General features: G+C 40.9%; 1 protein-coding gene across 1 annotated transcript in view; it reads left to right on the top strand.

Moving 5' to 3' along the window:
• Positions 1-16474: 16474 nt before the first annotated feature.
• LOC138970737 (zinc finger protein ZFP2-like) overlaps positions 16475-21822 on the top strand; it is a 33760-nt gene continuing 28412 nt past the window's right edge. The window contains exon 1 of the mRNA XM_070343238.1: positions 16475-16708. The gene's annotated coding sequence lies outside the window, so the exon portion shown is untranslated. The remainder of the gene's footprint in view (positions 16709-21822) is intronic.

Below are 21822 nucleotides of genomic sequence, written 5' to 3'. Positions count from 1 at the left end.
ATCGGGTTAAAATCCGGGAACATGACCCCAATGGTTTAACCGTAATGGCGTTATTTGTCGTCGTCCAATTATTGAGTCACTTGAGAAAAAGTGACTCTATGTAATCGGTCAGTGTTAGTCTGTCCGGCCGGCCGGCCGTCCGGCCGGCCGTCCGTAGACACCACCTTAACGTTGGACTTTTCTCGGAAACTATCAAAGCGATCGGGCTCATATTTTGTTTAGTCGTGACCTCCAATGACCTCTACACTTTAACGATGGTTTCGTTGACCTTTGACCTTTTTCAAGGTCACAGGTCAGCGTCAAAGGAAAAATTAGACATTTTATATCTTTGACAAAGTTCATCGGATGTGATTGAAACTTTGTAGGATTATTCTTTACATCAAAGTATTTACATCTGTAGCCTTTTACGAACGTTATCAGAAAAACAAGGGAGATAACTAGCCTTTTCTGTTCGGCAACACACAACTTAACGTTGGGCTTTTCTCGGAAACTATAAAAGTGACCGGGCTCAAATTTTATGTGAACGTGACTCATTGTGTTGTGAATAGCAATTTCTTCCTGTCCATCTGATGCCTCATATAATATTCAGAACTGCGAAAGTGACTCGATCGAGCGTTTGCTCTTCTTGTTGCAATTAGGATTAGGTTTTGTTTTTGGCAGGTACGTGTGTTAAACCATCAGGGTACCCATGGGTCATGCCCATTTTTCTGACTTTAGAATATACTTTGGGTAGGTTTTGCAAGTCGTTTCCAGGCCTGGGAGTGCTGCGCAATTTTTGTCAGTAGTCTCTTCTTCTTCTTCTTCTTCGTACGACGGTTGTGTCAGACTCGGAATCTGGAGGATGCCATGAACATGGACGTTCTTTCCAGGTCCTCCAGTGCTCCCCACATTTTGGTCCTCAGATCTGTTGGGTCAGGCCATGTCTGGATCCGCAGTTGGTCGAGGAGGGGACATGCTTGGAGAACATGTTCTGGAGTCTGATCTCCCTCTCCACAGTCACATGTGGCAGACTCTGCTACACCTATCCTCCTTAGGTGTGCTTTGAGGCAGCAGTGTCCAGTGCGGAGGCGGAAGATGATAGCCTGCTCAGCACGGCTTAGGAGATGGAGGGGGTCTTTTTGTGGCTTGTAGCCAGAAGTTTTGTTGGTGAATTTCTCTTTCCATCTGTGTTTTATGAGGGTCTTTGCCTCTCGATATGACTGGCAGTGGTTTGGCTGTTCCATCTTGCTGCCATTCTTGGCGAGCTCGTCTGCCTTCTCGTTACCAGAGATTCCGCAGTGTGCTGGTATCCACTGAAGGACGACTGTGGACTTCCTGGCGAGGGTGCTGATCTGGTGCTTCAGCTCTTCCAAGCTCTGGTCTGTGTTGCTGGATTCGAGGGCTTGTAGTGCAGAGACTGAGTCGGTCAGGAAGACAGTGTTCTTTGGTGTTTCTTCCACTGAGTTGAGGAAGCTTGCTGCAAGGGAGAGCGCGTTGACCTCAGCTTTGAAATTGGAGCTGAGGGCTCCGCTTGGAGCTGACAGTGTTGTTGGGGGCTTCTTGGGCTGCAAGATGTATGCTCCGCTACCTCCATTCCTCGTTGCATCCTCTGCTGAGCCATCAGTGTAGGCAAGAGTCCACTTGCTGGCTGGATAGCGTTGGTGGATTTCGTCCAGCGCCAGGGCTCTCAGAGCGGCGTCACTTTGGTTCTGTTTGGAGGTGACGCCTGGAATGCTTGTTCTGATTTCCGCTCCTAGGCGTTGTGGAGTCCAATCTGTGCTGGTCAGAGGCTCACACTGGGTCGGGCTTGGAGTCAGAATGTCAGCATTGTTTCTTTGCTGCTCCTTTATCTGATGGTTCAGACTTTGGCGCTTGAGGCGGTTTTTGGTAAGTGCTTGGAGCTTGTCATGGAGTGGGTGGCTCTCGAGACGTTTCATCTTTTCTCCTTGGATGAGGAGTTTTTCTTCTCTTCTGGCTTCCAGGGGCTGAACTGACGCAGTCTTTTCCATTTCTGTAATGGGTGTCGTCTTCATTGCTGTCAGTAGTCTAAATACTTGAGGGATCATTTTGTATGTACCCCCTGCCGGTTAAGGGGAAGAATTTACCCGCCGCTCCCCAGCATGTCGTAAGAGGCGACTATCAGATTCTGTTTCTCCTTTTACCCTTGTTAAGTGTTTCTTGTATAGAATATAGTCAATGTTTGTAAAGATTTTAGTCAAGCAGTATGTAAGAAATGTTAAGTCCTTTGTACTGGAAACTTGCATTCTCCCAGTGAGGTTATATATGGTACTACGTTGCAAGCCCCTGGAGCAAATTTTTTATTAGTGCTTTTGTGAACAAGAAACAATTGACAAGTGGCTCTATCCTATCTCCCCCCTCCCCCTTTCCCCGTCGCGATATAACCTTCGTGCTTGAAAACACCAAATAAAGAAAAATAAATTTTGTATGTGAAGGACAAAGGACTGACGTGTCCGAGCTCACTTGAACTTTGTACAGATATATTTTCTATGAAAGATCCCAGGTATGTTTTCATGATTGTATTCTTGGATTGGATTTAGAACTTTGCTTGACTCTTGATGAGTTGATAATTTTGTTTCTGTTTTTCTTGTGTATTTGTTTGATTGCCTAAATGGCGTGGTAAAAAACGGTCATACACGTAAAATTCCACTCGTGCAAAAAACACGAGTGTACGTGGGAGTTTCAGCCCACGAACGAAGAAGAAGAAGAAGTTTGATTGCCTGCTTCAAATCTTCTATGGATGATGTAGGCGATTGTTTACTCATGAAAGCTGGATCGTTGGAGATAATGTTTTTTTTAGGGTCTTCGAGGAAGCTCCCATCCGTCCGCTGGTTCTTAGACACGTTGTCTTCGTGGGTTAGAGGCGGCGACGATGCAGGCCTTTTGGCGTCTCTCCCAGTGGAGGTAGACATGGACAGGAACAAGGAGTCGAGGTATCAGCCACGAACACGAGAATGCAGGTCAACACTGCGTGTTAGTAAACAGAAGCGTTCAAGTAGGTCACACGTGAAAAGTGAGCCGTTTAGAAAGACTTAGACACAGTCACGTTTCAATATGTAGAGGTTCGGTAACTGGTTGATACTTTGTTTCTCTCTCCTCTTGTGTTACGGACTCTTTCTGGACTTTCACTCACAGACACAACATATGACATTGTGACAACAGCGGAGTACTGGGCATGGCAAACTTTATTCCTGTCGTAAACATCTTCTCTCCTCCCCTGCGCCTACCGACCGAAGCCGGTGGCTACAAGCCACAATTTCAATACAAAGTTGACTACATCTTGTCAGTCAGTGGAGCCGAGACACGAACTGAATAAGAACTCAATAGGAACTGATGATACTCTATGCTATGCTAATTTTCTATTTCTGTCCCCAGAATAAGGATCTATTTGGGACATGAGGGTTGTACGCCAAGAAAAAATTGGGTGTGTGGGGGTGGGGCCGGGAGGATGACGGGAGAGGGACTGTAAAAGTTAAAAGTTGCGTTGATAAAAATTATAAGAGTTTCATTCTGGCCACGTATTAATTTCGCCCGTGATCACTATTATTGCTGTGTCTATATTGTGTCAGGATTGAGGGGGGTATAAAATAATTCAAATTTTATTCAATAAATTTTTAAAAAGTGATAAAATCAGGACCTCCGGTTTTAAGAACGTTCAGTATGCAAAGCATCTGTTCTGCTGTAGCAGTTTAAAAGTTGAAAATTTATACTGTACATAATGTACATAATATACATAATATACATAAGACTGGCTTGTTTTTAAATATAGGTAGAGGTTTATTAAAAAAAAAATTAAAAAAATAAAAATAAAAAACAAATTAAATTTTATTCAGTAAATTTTTTAAAAAGTGATAAAATCAGGACCTCCGGTTTTAAGAACGTTCAGTATGCAAAGCATCTGTTCTGCTGTAGCAGTTCAGGACCTCCGGTTTTAAGAACGTTCAGTATGCAAAGCATCTGTTCTGCTGTAGCAGTTTAAAAGTTGAACATTTATACTGTACATAATGTACATGTACATAATATACATAAGACTGGTTTGTTTTTAAATATAGGTAGAGGTTAAAAAAATTTAAAAAAAATTAAAAAAATCCCGGCTTACTTAAATATAAGTAGGGGTATATGAAAGTAAGAAGGCTGGCCTGTTTAAATATAAGTAGAGATATATGAAGGTAAGGAGAGGTACATTAATACAATAAAAAAAAAAATACGAAACGGTCCCCGTCCATCTGGGGTAGGGGCGGAGTGGGGGGTAAGGGGGGAGGAGGGTTGCATATACCAACCTGTACATGCGGGTGTGGGGGTGAAGGACCGTTGAGGACCTTTTTGGACGCGGCACTGTATTTAAAGCCCGTCCGTTCTGTTAGGCTTGGGATGGTGGACGGGGGCAGGAGACGTCGTAGGTGTCGCGATTTGGTTGGGTCTTTATATGCGGTGCTCAGCGACCCTAAAGACTGTTCATTTTAGTTTGATTGGGGATACATGTTATAACAGTCAGGTCTATGGTTTAAAAGCAGTACGCCGTATCTGAGTGATATATGATAGTGCATATCTTCCTGACGCGACTCCACCCTAATTTTGCGTGTTGGTGCAGGCATTGTGAGGGTGTAAGATTGTGTTGTTTTATGTACCGGTGGAGTGTTGGAAATATTGTTTTAATTTCTTCACAATCACTGAAAATGTGTTCGAATGATATATTTGTCCCACACTCGCAGGGAAGCGGAAAGAATTTATATCTGCAGCTATGTGTTTTGATCCTTCGTACAATCTGCAAGAGGTTATGGGGGAGGGGGGGGGGGACGATCCTGGCCCCGTGTTATGTTCTGGGTCGGCGGCTAGCTGGGTGTTAAGCTTAGAGTATGCCTCGGAGGTGGACAGTTTTATATCAATGATGTTTTGTTTAGGTAGTAGTGCTGCTTCTTTCGCAGCACCGTCGGCAATTTCATTCCCATAGATTCCGTTATGCGACGGGACATACAGCAGTCTGAGGTCTGTACCAGAGATAATAATTTGGTGTGATATTAATAGGGCTTCATTTTGGAGTACAGTTCTATTTGTTGTATTGCGGGATAGAGCCTGTAAGGATGATTTGGAGTCTGTTCATAGCACAACTGCGTTGGGTTTTAATGGTAGGTCATTTATATAAGACAGTGCCATAATAATGGCATATAGTTTGGCAGAAAAAATTGATACTCCAGGGTTCAGTTTATATCTTTTGGTTACTTTTAGGTCCGGGATAGTGAACGCACAGCCGACTGATCCGTCTTCAAGTTTGGATCCGTCGGTGTATACTTTTAGAAAGTGTAAATACGTGGTGCCTAGGGCTTCTTTTGTGAGGGAGCTAATCAGTAGTGCATTGTTAGTTTTGGTGAGGTTATGTTGGATTTCTTCTACTATGTTAGGGTGTTCCAGGAGCCAGGGGGGGAAGCTTTTTGTAAAAGTTGAGGCGGCACTGTCACACCCTCATTTTTTTTTAATCAAATTGATTGAAATTTTGGCCAAGCAATCTTGGACGAAGGCCGGACTTCGGTATTGCATTTCAGCTTGGTGGCTTAAAAATTAATTAATGACTTTGGTCATTAAAAATCTGAAAATTGTAATTAAATGTTTTTTTTTATAAAACGATCCAAATTTACGTTTATCTTATTCTTCATCATTTTCTGATTCCAAAAACATATAAATATGTTATATTTGGATTAAAAACAAGCTCTCAAAATTAAAAATATAAAAATTATGATCAAAATCAAATTTCCGAAATCGATTTAAAAACAATTTCATCTTATTCCTTGTCGGTTCCTGATTCCAAAAACATATAGATATGATATGTTTGGATTAAAAACACGCTCAGAAATTTAAAACGAAGAGAGGTACAGTAAAGCGTGCTAATTTTTTTTTATTTTTTTTTTATTCTCTTTATTTATATAGCGCCTTATCCGAAGTTCAAAGCGCTTTAATTGCAGCACAGCGCAACCGCTATCGCGCCAAACAGGCTCGTCACTTTCACTGCCTTTTGCACTAGCGGCGGACTACGTTCAATTTCATTCTGTGAGTTTGACAGCTTGACTAAATGTAGTAATTTTGCCTTACGCGACTTGTTTCTTTTATTCTGTGCACATGATAATTTGTTTTATTACTGATTTCATTCTTAACAATCCTGTTTGATCTTTCTTCAAATATTCAATAATAACTCATACTTTTTAGCGTAGCATGCTATTTTTTTGAAGCAGAGACATACTTTTTATGTCTCTGGTTCCAGAAATTGCTGAACATTACGCCAAGCTGAAAATAAGTACGCTCTTACAAAAAATCACAAGGATGCAACAGTAATTCCTCTTTGTTGTCAGTCAACCTGGAACTCATTTCTGCCTTCAACTCCGTTTTGGCAGTCAGAATGATATGGGTAAAGAGAATATTTTTCCACACTGACAAGTACCAGCTAGTGCAGACAATCCCTCAGCATAACTCTCTCTCTCTCTCTCTCTCTATAACCTCACTGAACTTTTAGGGATAGTTTTTGCTCAGGGGTCAGTAAGAAGAGAAGTCACAAAGCAGGATTGGTTTTCAGATTTTTATTTCTAAGTAGATATGGCGTGAACTAGGAAAAGAGCGACCCCGTAAACAAACAAATAAAACAACACTAAGTACCAAAACAAGACCAAGTAATAATTCAAATAAATAGAATGACATTTTGTTTACAGTTATTCTTTAAAACGGAAGGAAAATAAACTTTACAATGATAAATAGAAAACAACTGTTTGATACATTCGTTTACACAGAAGAGCATAATATTCCTGGTCTCTTGTTGACGATTGATTTCCAAAAAGCTTTCGATAGTATTTCTTGGTCCTTTATTGAGAAAAGTCTTGATTTTTTTAAACTTTGGACCGCAACTGAGACAGTGGGCAAAGACTTTTTATAATCATATTATTACATGTGTAACTGTAAATGGCCATCATACTAGATGGTTTGAGATACACAGAGGCGTTGGACAAGGGGATTCTCTTTCACCTTATTTGTATTTAATTTGTGCAGAAATTTTGTCTTTAATGATTAGACAAAATAATAAAATTAAAGGGATTAGATTAAAAGAACGAGATGTTTTATTGTTGCAGTTTGCAGATGACACCACCCTTTACTCAGATGGAAGTTAAGGAGTCATTTGTAGAAGCTATATGTACGCTTAAACTGTTCGCAAATATGTCTGACCGCCCTGATATGGCCCTTCGTGGTCGGCTGGGCATTAAGCAAACAAACAAACAAAATATGTCTGGGTTGAATATGAATTACGATAAAACAAATGTTATTTGGATAGGTAGTAAAAAGAATTTGCATGTTAGATTTTTACAAGATCAACATTTTTGCTGGAACCCTGGTATTTTTAAGGTTTTGGGTATACATTTTTGGGTAACAATGTATTGTTCACATTAATTATCAGGATAAATTAAAAGATATTAAAAAGATTTTATATGTATGGGGAAAGAGACATCCTACCCCACTAGGTAAAATAATAGTTATTAAAACCCTTGTATTGTCAAAGATTACACATTTGTTTATGTGTCTGCCTGATCCAGATAAAAACTTATTGAAAGAATTGGAGAAGTTGTTATTTGATTTTTTATGGAGTGGTAAAAGAGCCAAAATTAAAAAGACAGTATAGTGTGTAAACCCCTTGAAGAAGGGGGGTTAAATATGGTGAATATTTATGTATTTTTGTCAACAAGATTGATTGGATGCGAAAGTTGTTTGTGGTGATTCATGTTTGAAGAGATTTGTTATGGATAATGTATCCAGAATTAAATATTGTGAATTTGGTTGGTAGCAATAGTCTCCAGCCGACCTTCCCCTTGACCCTGCTTGTGACCTCGATGGTTGATGCCCCCGCAAGGGGCACGGTACTCTCTAAGCACCCAAAACCTCAAAGAGAGATAACTGGCGGAAACCTTCCTATTGTAGTCTCCTGTCCGCCCAGCCGACCTTCCCCTTGACCCTGCTTGTGACCTTAATGTTTGATGCCCCCGCAAGGGGCACGGTACTCTGTAAGCACCCAAAACCTCAAAGAGATAACTGACGGAAACCTTCCTATTATGTGAAAGTGTTGAGAAATACGGTGAAAAACAAGTTTTGGCAAGATGTGTTAATATTGATGAATTTTTGTACGAATGTCTTTTTTATAATAACATAGTGAGAGGTAAAATAAGTATTTATACAGAGCAACAAAAGAAACGCGAATTTTCTCCAGAAAAACGTTTAATCACAATTTTAAAATGTCATTTCTCATAAACGTAACATCGAAACGAATCAAAATCTTGGTGGTATGGTCCTCGCACACTGTTCTTGGCTATGGCATAGTCTTTTGTTGCCACGGGCAAAGGGAGCCTCTGCAGATGGTCAGTACGGTGTATGACCCCCATGGACGTTGATGACGGCCTGGCAGCGGCGCCTCATGGAGTGAATAAGTCGGTTGATGGCGTCGCTCGGGATGTTGCACCAGGCATTGATAAGGGCCTGACGCAGTTCTGCGGCAGTTCTTGGTCCTGGGCGTAACTGGTTGACCTTTCTTTGAAGTTGGTCCCAGAAATGTTCAATAGGATTCAAATCTGGGCTGAGGGCGGGCCAGGCCATGATGTCGATGTTATTGTGCTGCTGGAATGTCTGGGTGACCCTGGCTGTGTGCGGGCGAGCGTTGTCTTGCTGCAGAACACAGTTTCTGCGCGCCTGGAAAAAGGACACAACATGAGGCTGTAGGATCTGGTCAATATAACGCTGTGCTGTGATGCCGCTTCCCCGACCAGGACCAAGATTGTTGAAAAACACAGGTCCCAGGGATTGGTTGAGGCCGATTCCACCCCAGACCATGACGTTTGGTCCACCCTGGGCATTGTGTTCCACGACGCAGTCACCAGCATAGCGTTCACCTCTTCTTCGCCACACTCTGACACGCCCATCTTCTTCTTCTTCTTCGGCGTTCCAGAGACACGCCCATCAACATGACTAATGCATGAAAGGCTCTCATCGGTGAACAGAATGTTTTGCCATTGTCTCCAGTTCCAGTTGATGTGATCCTGGGCCCACTGCTGGCGCGCCATGCGATGTCTGAGTGAGGACTGGTCCTCTAGCTGGGCGGCAGTTTTGGATGTCTCGCTCAGCAAGTCTTCGGCGTATTGTCTGACCACTGATAGGCCTCTGGTGGTTACCGACGGTGTTCCTGGCTGTTTCATTGGCTGTTTGGAATCGGTTTCTCAAATGATGACGCAGGATCTGGCGATCTTGTCTCTGTGTGGTAACGCGAGGTCTTCCACTTCGTTGTGTATCAGCAGTGCCTCCAGTGTTGACAAAACGTTGCTGAAGGCGATATACTGTTGACAGATGCACATTGAAAGCGACTGCTACCGCTTCTGGGTCATCACCAGCCGATAATCGACCCACTGCCCTCTCGCGTTGTTCTGGTGTGAATCTTGGCATCTTGACTCTGTCAAAAGTTAGACTGGCAGTAAGCGTGCCATGGTCTCTTTTTATTACTAATGCATCAGTGAACACATCTCACACATGAGGTTTCCCCTACTCCGCTTGCACGTGCTGTAAGCGCGCATCATGTGTTTCACGTGGAAACTGCTTGTCCGGTGCGTTGAGACAGCAGCAATGGGAAAATATTCACACAACAGCTTTCTTACACATGACTGCATAGTGCATCTATATCCCGAAAATTGTCACTCTCAGATTAACTGCGTTTTTTAAAATCAAAATATCAAAAAATATTTCGCGTTTCTTTTGTTGCTCGGTATATTATAAGAGTTTGCATGAAAAAGGAATTGTATATGTGAAACATTTAGTAAATTTGCAGGGTAAATATTTGAATTATCAAGAGTTTTCTGAATTATTTCCTAATGTTAAAAGTGATATATTTTGTTGTATTGTGGAATTGTATCCGCTGTGAAAAGTTATCAGAAGAAATTGAATTTTAAGACATTGAATTGTCAGCATGAATCGGTGGATAGTAGAGTGTGGTCAGTGATAAAAAAAGGAAACCAGGTTGTGATGAAGGTGTTTGTGCAGTCTAACTTTATTCCATCCGCGGTTTGAAAATGGAATAGCACCAGTGAAAGTAATATGAATTGGAAATTAATTTTTTTGAAACCCTTTCAAAGTAATGTTGATGTAAGTTTAAGGTGGTTTCAGCTGCGACTCTTACACCGGATTCTACCTTGTAATAAATATTTATATTTGTGTAAAATTAAAAATTCACCGCTTTGCACATTTTGCGGGTATCATGAAGAGACAATTTTTCACTTATTTGGGGAATGTATGATTGTTAAAACCTTCTGGATTAAATTGAATAATTTATTGCACAAAGAATGTTTACATTGTGAACATTTGACTTTTTCAAAAGGATTGATATTTGGAAATGATGATAATGTGAACACTGATAATGTTTTAGATTTGATTATTCTTTTAGGAAAATATTATATTTATAAATGTAAACTTCAGGGCTCAGTTCCACTTTTGATTGGTTTTTTTGAAAATATTAAAACAAAGATATTATATTGAAAAGAAATAGAATTTTATCAGGAATAGAAATTTTGCATTTTTGTCATAGTGGTTACCCTATGCGAATATATGTTAGGTTATTGACCAAGGCAAAGTGTCCATTTCAGCTTCACTTTTTCCACAGTTTAAAATTGTAGGTTTTTATAAGACTTTAGGCAAGAGTGTGTGTGTATGTCTTATGTCTGTCTCCTTGTCTTATCCTCTTATCTGTCTGTCACCCTGTCCAATCTTATGGGTGTAGGCCTGTAGGGGTGTCTTGTATTTTAGTGACTTGATTATTGTTGGGTGGAACTTCAAGAAGAATCTATTACAGTAAAACCTCCCACTAACGACCTTGAAAATGTCCAGAGAAATCGGTCGTAAAAAGGAGGGGTCTTTATTGGGAGTTTAGGAGGTTTTAATTTTTTTGACAGGGGAGGCAACTGTTGTGCAGTTAAGTCTTTTTGATTTTCCGTAGATATGTCCCTTGGGATTTGGGTTCGTTATACCATTTTTGCTCCCATTTGAACACGCACACACAGACACACACTGTGACACACACACACAGAGAGAATTAAACACAATGAGACTGCGAAATCTGTGGTATCATACGTGTATGTAGTTATACATGTCTTAAGAGTATCATGTACAAGTTGACTCTGGTAAAACACAGTTAAAAAAAAGTTCCAGGTAAAACGGAGTAAGTTAAAATCGACGGTTCCTTTCATTTCTTTCTATGACTTTGATCCTGTCTTCTAGCGTCAACAGTTTTCGTTTTTTTTGTTGGAGTCGCCATGTTAACACACAACCTCTCAAAATGTAAAATGAAGTTGAACTAAGACAGAGCGCTTTGACACAAAACAACTCACAAGCTCAAGTCAAGGGGAGTGTTTCCATTGTTTATTCAGGATTATTCATCTACACAGGTGGTGAGCACAAAATCATAGAATACGTACGCAAACAAACTAGCCAAAAAGAACGCCGTGGGGTAGGCGGGCAATATTGACGCCTTCATTATTGAGTTGTTCAAACTGCGCCTACCAACACCTTCCACTCCCTTTCTCTCCCCTCCCCTCCAACCCCCTTCCCCTACTTCAAGAACAGTCATTCAATTGTGACAGCAAAAGGTGAGAAGAGGACAGCCGTTGGCCGTACAGCGGTAGGCCACTCGACCTGCACGCACCGCTGACCACAGACCACCACTCCTGACTCTTCATGCGTGACTAATCGCGTGCGTGTGCTGGGCAATTACGAACTTTGACACTCGCTGATAAAAAGGTCCAAGTCGTTATTGACCCTTTGATATTAGGTCGGTCGTCTGAAACCGGAGGTCGTCGTTCTTGGGAGGTTAGTTATATAGTAAAAAGGCATCTGTGCCGAGAAATTCGGTCGGCAAAAGGAGGGGGTCGTTCTTGGGAGAGGTCGTTACGGGAGGTTCCACTGTATTTGTATTATTATCTAAGAGTGTATACATTATTATGTATGTATGTATGTATGGACCGGCACGGTTGGCCTAGTGGTAAGGCGTCCGCCCCGTGATTGGGAGGTCGTGGGTTCGAACCCCGGCCGGGTCATACCTAAGACTTTAAAATTGGCAATCTAGTGGCTGCTCCGCCTGGCGTCTGGCATTATGGGGTTAGTGCTAGGACTGGTTGGTCCGGTGTCAGAATAATGTGACAGGGTGAGACATGAAGCCTGTGCTGCGACTTCTGTCTTGTGTGTGGCGCACGTTAAATGTCAAAGCAGCACCGCCCTGATATGGCCATTCGTGGTCGGCTGGGCGTTAAGCAAACAAACAAACAAAATGTATGTATGGGGCGATTTATATAGCGCTTGACGTTCTCTATGCGCTTTATATATTAACTAGATGATTACCCGCTTCGCCGGGAAGAAGTAGAGCCGAATACCCGGCCGTCGCCGGGGACCCGGCTTTGCCGGGTGTATGCCGGCATCGCCGGCGCACAAAGGAAGGGAGATCTAAAAATAGTAACGTGCAGTGACCTTCTAAATATTGTAACGTACAAACGGGAATATCGATTGACGCCGGCGCACGAAGGAAGGGAGATCTAAAAATAGTAACGTGCAGTGAAAAACGAAAATCGGTTCAGCGCTGCGCGCTGAGAGCACGTGTTGAAATATCTCATCGATCAGATTGTGTCCGGGGTCTCTGTCAATAAGCCCACCAAATTTGAAGCAGATCCATCGAGAACTTTGGCCGTGCATGGCGATCAATCACACACACACACACACACACACACACACAGACACAAGTCGTATATATATATAGATTTCTGCCGTGTGAGATGGAATTTTTTACTAAATATAAAAGGCGAATATTTACTTTTCACGGCCTATTATTCCAAGTCACACGGGTATTTGGTGGACATTTGTATCTATGCATCTACAATTTTGCCAGGAAAGACCCTTTTGTCACTGTCGCGATATAACCTTCGTGGTTGAAAACGACGTTAAACACCAAATAAAGAAAGAAAGACCCTTTTGTCAATGGTGGGATCTTAACGTGCACACCCCAATGTAGTGTACACGAAGGGACCTCGGTTGTTCGTCTCATCCGAAAGACTAGCACTTGAACCCACCACCTAGGTGAGAATAATTCCAAAACTAACTATCCAACTTGTTCTGAGTTTTTCGAACATTTCACTAAACTACAAGAGTGTGATGAAAATGATATGGATGATAGTAATGAACATTTAAATGAAGCAAGTAATGAATTTCTTAATGCGCCTTTTACAAAGGAGGAAGTTATCAAATGTATAGACAAGCTAAAAAACAATAAGGCATGCGGTCAGGATAAAATAATTAATGAATATTTAAAAGCGTCACATGATCGAATGATTGATATTTATGTATTGTTGTTTAATGTTGTTTTGCAGTCAGGAAAGGTTCCAACACAATGGGCCGTAGGTGAAATTATTCCATTGTACAAAAATAAAGGCTCTCAAGCTGACCCCACAAATTATAGAGGAATTACTATACTCAGCTGCTTCGGAAAACTTTTCAGTGCAATTTTAAATGATAGGTTATCAAACTTTTTGGAGAGTAATAACAAATTAGGTCAAGAACAAACAGGTTTCCGCACAGGTTTTTCAACACTAGACCATGTTTTTACTTTGCATTGTATATTAAACTTTTTTCTCAACAAAAAGAAGCGACTGTTTTGTGCATTTGTAGACTATGAAAAAGCGTTTGATAAAGTTCGCCGTGCATTTCTATGGGAGAAATTAGTTAGTTCTGATGTTAATGGGAAGTTTTTAAAAACTGTAAGAAATTTGTATGAAAATGCCAAATCTTGTGTTAAAGTTAATAGTGAGTGTTCTGGATATTTTCCCAGTTTGTGTGGAGTTAGACAAGGGGAAAACTTGTCACCGTTGTTTTTTGCTCTATTTTTAAATGATCTAAAGCCTTTTCTGTTGGAAAACAGTAATGGTTTACAATCTATGTCAAGAGAGGCTATTGTGGCTGGAATGGATGATACGGATGTAAATGCTTTGTTTCAAATGTTTTTATTACTGTATGCGGATGATACTGTGATCTGCTCAGAGTCGGAAAAAAACCTGCAAGAATGTTTAAACAAAATGCACGAATACTGTTTAAAATGGCGTCTAAATATTAATGTAAACAAAACGAAAGTTATAGTTTTTTCCAGAGGTAAAATTAGAAATAAACCACTGTTTACGTACAATGGCAATTTAATCGAAGTAGTGTTTGATGTAATGTACTTGGGCCTTAAGATTAATTATAATAATACATTTTCAGTCGCACAGAAGAATCTATATGATCGTGCCTCAAGGGCAATGTTTGTTCTTTTGTGCACTTGTAGACAATTGTCACTACCTGTGGACATACAAGTTGACCTGTTCGATAAAATGATTGCTCCAATTTTATTGTATGGATGTGAAGTATGGGGTTTTGGTTCCTGTGAACTTGCTACTAAACTTCAATTGCGTTTTTATAAAATTGTTTTCAAACTAAAAAAATCAACTCCAAATGCTATGATATTTGGTGAACTTGGAAGATATCCACTAGATGTTAATATGAAATGTAGAATGCTTTGCTATTGGTATAAACTGATTAGTCCTATTCATAAAAATAAATTTTCAAGTATTGTGTATTGCTTTACTTATAGATTGTATATCAACAAGATGATTGAATCCAAGTACTTATGTTTCATTGAAAAAACCTTAAATGAAATTGGTCTCTCTGGCCTTTGGACTTCTCAAGAAAATATTCAATACTCAAGCACATGGTTTAAAAAGAAAGTAAAAAGAAGTCTATATGACCAGTATATCCATAAATGGTTTACAGAAATTGGAACAAAAAATATGTTTTGGAATTATCGAATGTTCAAAGATATTTTTGCATGTGAAGACTACGTCACAACCCTGCCATATCAGCAATGTGTTTCAATGATGAAGTTTAGAACATTAAACAACAATTTACCTGTACAGAAAGAACGTTATCTTAACATCCCGAGGTCAGAAAGAACTTGCACCAAATGTGTATCGCATGACATAGGTGATGAATTCCATTATTTATTTGTCTGTGATTTTTTCAAAGAAGAAAGAGCTGAGTTGTTACCACCTTACTATTGGAAAAAACCTAATGCACTTAAATTTAAAAAGTTGTTTGCTACTAAGAAAAAGAAATTGCTAAAGAATATTTTGGACTTTACTAATAGAATTTGTAACAGTTTTTCATAATTTTTTTATTATTTTTTTTTATTTTATTTATTTTTTATTTTTTTATTATTTTTATTTTTTATTATATTAGCATATATCATGATTGTATTGATTGTATTTATTGTTCAAAATGCCCCCATGGGTTATGGACCAATAAACTTGAACTTTGAACTTTGAACTTTGGTTAGGAAAGGGGGGAGAAAATTGCTAACGCCCTGACCCAGGGTCGAACTCGCAACCTCTCGCTTCCGAGGCAAGTGCGTTTACCACTCGGCCACCCAGTCCATTAATGATACCACCGCCAGCATTACCACTCTCTCTCTCTCTCTCTCTCTGTTTTTATCAGAATTGTAATCTGCATGTTATGTTATGCTCCGGCCTTACTTGTAGGCGAACGATACATGTACTTGTATGTCCGTCTGTCTGTTATGTCCTTATGTTGTTAATATGTCTTGTATACTTGCCATTTACATATTTATTATAAATTAATGTTGAAGGATGAATGATGATACATTGTAGACGGATGCATGTTTTTTGATTAAAAGCCCCACAATGATGTGCTTGGGAAAAAAAAAAGTGAATAAATAGTTCCAATAATGTCAGTCCCGTAAGTCCCTAAAAAGATATAATAACAACACTGAACATTTCTTAAATTCTTACAAACTTCATCTTTAAATATTACACATATAAACTTAATACAATTTCAATTAACACACAACATAACTTGCTCTAAATTATAACAATCTAAATTCAATCTAAACTCAATACATGTAATTGTAACAAACATTTACCTTATCAGTGTGAAGAAGGCCAATGCTAATCCACCAACTGCTCCCAATCCTGTCTGTCGATCAAGTGAGGTATTCTAGTCTAGCTAACTCAAGGTAAATCTTGTATCAAAACAACAGTTCACATTTCACAATAACGAAAAAAAGCATGCAACACAAGATTCATGATTTACACAAAAATATTCACAGCTACATGTCTGCCTGGTTTGGTCAGCAAACCAGCTCAACAGGTAAATTCCTAAAAATAGTTTATTGCCACAGGGCTTAAACTATCAAAACTACATACAAGAGTAATCAACTTGTTTCCCTGACTATTACAATAACAGTGAGTGAGAGTGTGTGTGTGCGTGTGTTGAACAGTCAAGCCATTATAATACAATAATAACATTACATTTAACATACACAATAATTACAACAGACAAAATAATCACTGTCACACACACAAACACACACACACACACACACACACACACACACACCCACGTCCGCCGTTCACACACCAAACTGTCAAGCTCTTGCGCTACATTAGTACAGTACTTAGTTACTGAGTAGAATGTTGCACTACATTATTTCAGTAGTATATGGCAAAGAGACAGAATCGTAGCAAGGGGAATCACTCTGCAGAACTAGTGCCAATCTACCAAAGAAGCAGAAAAAGCAAAAGTTTTGCCGAGTTTCTGCGATCTGTCGCTGTCTTTGGAGGTAAAACCCGCATTTTCTTTGCATTCTTTACTTTCACCAATTCGTATTTACTGCACATTCACCGCGTCACAACTTTAGTAGGGCCATATAAGCAAGAAAACCTTTCATTCGGGATGTATTGTCACATGCAGGCGACAGGCAGGACGCCAGCCTGGCGTCAACCTAAATAAACTCTACACTGAATGCTTCCCCACCAATTTCATTTGGTACAATTATCTAGAGGGAGAAGAGCATGCCAAGTTCTTGTTAATGAAGCAGATTTGTGATGGAATTTGATAGATTTTACCCAAAGTTTGATTACTTAGAAATCGTGTTGCGACCCATCTCGTCATCGGCGCTTTTCCGGAAATGACCTGCGCTTTGTTGGAATTCCAACCATGGCCGCCATTGTAGGAATTCCAATTTTGCGCTACGCGATTCTAGAAATGTTCCGCGCGCATAGTGAGAATTCTGCTCTTTCTTAGAATGCGATATAAAATGATACAAGTCATGCCCCAGGGCCAATGTGGGCCCCAAGTGCCTTGAAGTGGGATCCCACATGGTGATGTTGTGGGAAGTCCCACATGGGCGCCATGTGGGATTTGATTACGACTTCCAGTGGGAGCCCAGTGGGAAGTAAATGGAAAACGAGTGGGAAATGGGTGGGACACGACTGGGAAACGGGTGGGGCACGAGTGGGTTCAGAGTGGGAAACGAGTGGGATTCACGGGTGGAAAACGAGTGGGATTCAGGTAGGAAGCGAGTGGGATTCAGGTGGGAAGCAAGTGGGATTCAGGTGGGAAACAAGTGGGGTTTAAATCGGAAACGTGTGGGACTTCTTCTTAATTCTTCTTCTTCTGACTTCCGTAGAGGACTGGGTTCTTGCGAACGTCTCAAGAGTCCTGCAAATTTAAAAATCATCAATGTATAAAGAAAAAAAAAGCCAAGAACAACTGATACACACAGATACATATTCAAGCACACACACACACTAGTTTTTAATCACTCAAATCAACTTGACACTGGATTACGAGCGCGCGCGCAGCCACGTGGGAAAGCCGTGTTGATGCATTCATCAACCTTCGAGTTTGACAGTAATCCCACTGATCGTCTTCACTTTGTTGAATATGAAGCCGCCATTATATTACTCGGTGTTCTGCAGATGTAATCTTTGATCCATGCACATGCAATACTCGCGCGCACGGAACGTATTCACAGTATATTCACCGGCAATTGTAGCAAATTTCAAACACTCTCAATCGGCAGGCCCAACGCGAAACTGAACAGGGCAGAATAATAGTCCCGCAGTGAAAACAAAAATCCTTGAAAATATTTAGTCATCACGTGAGTAAATAAACCATTCTAGAGACAACAGTTGTTATTAACAGAACTGCAACAATTACACACATATAAAATACTTCGGTGTATTTTGAATGATAGTATTCTTCAACGTTTGCTACGATTCAAACGAGTCTAGTGTAAACAGCGTGTGCTGACGTCACCGATCTCGATGGGGCAACTTGCAGACTCGCGCAGTGTGACTCGCGCTCGCAGCGTCGGAACATTTTCCTCGCACGCTGTGTGGGAACGAAGAGGGAATTCCCACTTTTATCTCATTTCTGTCGAAGTGCAAGCTTGTTTCCCAGAGACTAAGGGACGGCCCAGGTCTATACCACTTTCTTCCCATAGCTTTGACTGTGGGAGTTCTGTGGGATGGGAGTGGGCCCACTCTCCCGTCCTCTTCCCACTTATTCACCACTGGGAACCCAGTGGGAATTCAATATGCGTGTTACTTGGGCATGATGGCCTATGATGATCCTTGTGTTTTAAAGTGATCAATGCTTAGTCTTGAAAAAGCAGATCTGCATTGTATAACGCACCAAACCAACCGAATTACAAAAAGCAAAAACACTTTTGATAACTTGGTAACAACTCAGTTCAACGACCCATCCCACTCGACCAAAACGCACCAATTTTACGTAATTTTTAACGTTTCAGATCTTACATTTTTACAACAACAAAAACACAATAGTGTTCCGATATAACTTTTCACTGGTAACTATCGATTGTAATAATTTTTTACTCAGTCTTAACTGGTTATATATATATATATACTAGAGGAATACCCGCTTCGCCGGGATAAAATCCTTAGAGCCGTACGCCGGCTTTGCCGGGTCCGAACAATGGACCCGCCAAGCTTAGGTCCCTCCCAGATTCGTGGAATGGGAACAGCACGAAAATGATTCAGTGGCCATAATGCCATTCCTGACCATATCGAGTCTCATCCTTGTCGACGAATGTAACCGTGTTAATCACCTTTGGAGGCGAACTCCACTCAAACAGGATTGAGCAATTTAGAGCTTATCTGTAAGCCCTTTTGAACTGTTATGGCTTTTCAAAGGAAGGCCAGTACATACAAATACACAAAAGCCGCCAGACCACATCACAAACAGAACTGAACAATCCCCAGGTGTTGCTCACATAGAGAGACACACACACACACACACACACACACAAACACAGAGAAGCCGTATCTATAGAGAGATAGATGACAGTGTATTTTTCGCGTGGTTATAAATTGATTCGACCTTTGCACTTTTACAGTGAGGATAATTTACGGGTCCAATTTACGTTCTGGACACTGCGGTGACCTTCTAAAAATAGTAACAGAACGCCGGGAATATCCGAAGATGCCCCACTCATACTATAGTGCACCATACGAAGGAAGGGAGGTAAACGCTGAAAACCTGGAGAAGATAAGGAAGAGTTACTTATAATGGTGAAATGAACACAAAAACCAAAATCGGTTCAGCGCTGCGCGCTGAGAGCACGTGTTGAAATATCTCATCGATGATATTGTGTCCGGGGTGTAGCTGAATACGGTGTCCAAATTTGAAAAAGGTCCACCGAGAACTTTGGCGTTGTGATGTGGTGTAGCGGCTTTGGTGTGTCGGTATGGGGGCCCGGGTAGCTGAGGTGGAACCAAAATCGGTTCAGCGCTGCGCGCTGAGAGCATGCGTTGAAATATCGACCAGGTTGTGTCCTGTCCCGGGTCTACCTGAATATGCCCACCAAATTTGAAGCAGATCCATCGAGAACTTTGGCAGTGCATCGCGAACATCGCGAACTCACAGACAGACACACAGACAGACACACAGACAGACAGACACAAGTCGTATATATATATAGATATTAAACTCACACAGTCTCTCTGGGTTGCAGAGATAGCATTACGTCCCTTTACTGAGTAGGCTCTTGTCACTGCATGGTAATCTGGGCTCTTGAAACGTAATGTGCAAGTCTGTGCGCTATATTGATGTGATTGATTGTTGCAAAATGTTGATTCAAATTAAAGACGATTTCAGCCAGTTGTAACAAACTAACACTCTACTCTGAGGAAAAAAATATCATTGTGTTCAAAATAGATCGAGACAGCAGCAACTGAGTGTCACTGAGAGAATTGTTACACAGTGTACCCCCACACCCCCAATTCAAGACTTCCCCTGTTTAAGACCAGGGACCTATATTTAGATCTATGATAAGACCTTCCTTTTTCATATACATTATTCATGACCTGTGAAAAGGGTATACTTTTTTGTGCCAGTCGAAGGGTTGCCATTTCTAGAACGAGGCAGCTCGTTTCCGGAAATGCGGCGCTTTGTTGGAAATCAAATGAGGTTTCGGGAAATCCCGATTCGCACTCGGCTACAGGCACTCGGAGTGTTTAACATGTGTATACTTTCCGGCGTTAACTTCCGGTTGTGAAGCTAATGTGCGCTTTGTGAAATGAACGCAGAGCAGTTGGTTATCACAGAGTGCAAAATCAAAAAGAATCTGATGCTCCACTGCCTTTACAGTAATTAAGGTTAACCACTTGACTGCCTTAGGACGGGTATACCCGTCATGCGCTTGTGCAGCTGCAGCGCCTTAAGGTGTTACGAGTGTGTTCGGGTTGCGGTTCTTGCTCATGTTTATACTCACTGAGTTACTTCCCTTGGATCTGGATCTGGATCTGGATCTGGATAAACCGCCTGGGTTGGTGGTTTGCGGGTGCGAATGCGTATACGCACGGTTCAGTGTGCTTTCGCGAAAGGGTGTGTCATATGCACGGCTAGAACTAAGATACTTCTTGATTTCAGTAAATAGTTTCATTACATGTCAACTAGTTCGTTTTTAAATGATTTTTTAGAGATCGCCAAGTGGTATTGTGTGAATAACATCATTCGATCGATTGTACGCACGGCGCCGTGCTTCTAGTAGCTCAGTCCATTCCTTCTTTCCGGTGTGGAAACAGACGTGTTTCTGGCGAAAGAATCGGCGTTTTCAACTCGCCATATCTTCATATTCATTCGGACTAGAACAACGAAATATAAATTTCTTGTAAAAAAAATCCCGAGCCTTGCGACTCTGGTAGTCATTTTCTTACGCGAAGCGGCCTTTGGTAGGTACGACAGTTTTAGTCCCAAGTATATCTAAAACGCACGTGGACGAGTTTTCAATGGCGTATTTGAAGTCTGTGAATGTTGTGATTACAAATCATTTCGGGGCACCCCTCAGTCTATACGCACAGACAAACAAATTGCATGGAACGAAAGTTGAGAGGCTGGACTGTAAGTTGTTGTTTTGACTTCTACAAATCTCGCAGGTCTTTTATGCAAAACAGACTCAAAATTGCATTGTTCACGGAAGTGTAGATGACGAGACTATCGAAGGAATGGAATACACTTGCCTACAGATATAATAGACAGACACTGTCTATTTATATCTATGACTTACCCTAGCCCATATGTTAGAATAAAGAACATACTTTGCTCTTTTGAATGATGTATGATTTGGCACTGTACACAGGATTTTAGACCTGCCCCCGAAGTGATTTTTCCATAAACCCGTCAAAAAGCTCACTCTGTTTTGGCCGTAAAAAGCGCCCAAATGAAGTCAATTTCTAACCTATGTCGTGTGTTCGAAGGAGTACATCTCAGCGATGCCATTGCCTTGCAACCTCAAAGAAATATATTTTAATAACCCGCTAAATGAACGTTTTTTTTAGTGTGAAATAGTCTAAAAGCCGGAGATTTGCTTCGTTTCTTTGCTGCGACACAAAACCAAAACCAACTATAGATCTGCGGTGACATTAT

The sequence above is a fragment of the Littorina saxatilis genome, linkage group LG7, assembly GCF_037325665.1.
Source record: "Littorina saxatilis isolate snail1 linkage group LG7, US_GU_Lsax_2.0, whole genome shotgun sequence".
NCBI classification, from domain to species: Eukaryota; Metazoa; Mollusca; class Gastropoda; order Littorinimorpha; family Littorinidae; genus Littorina; species Littorina saxatilis.
The sequence above is the reverse complement of the archived record's forward strand: the minus strand, read 5'-3'. Positions and strand labels throughout refer to the sequence as shown.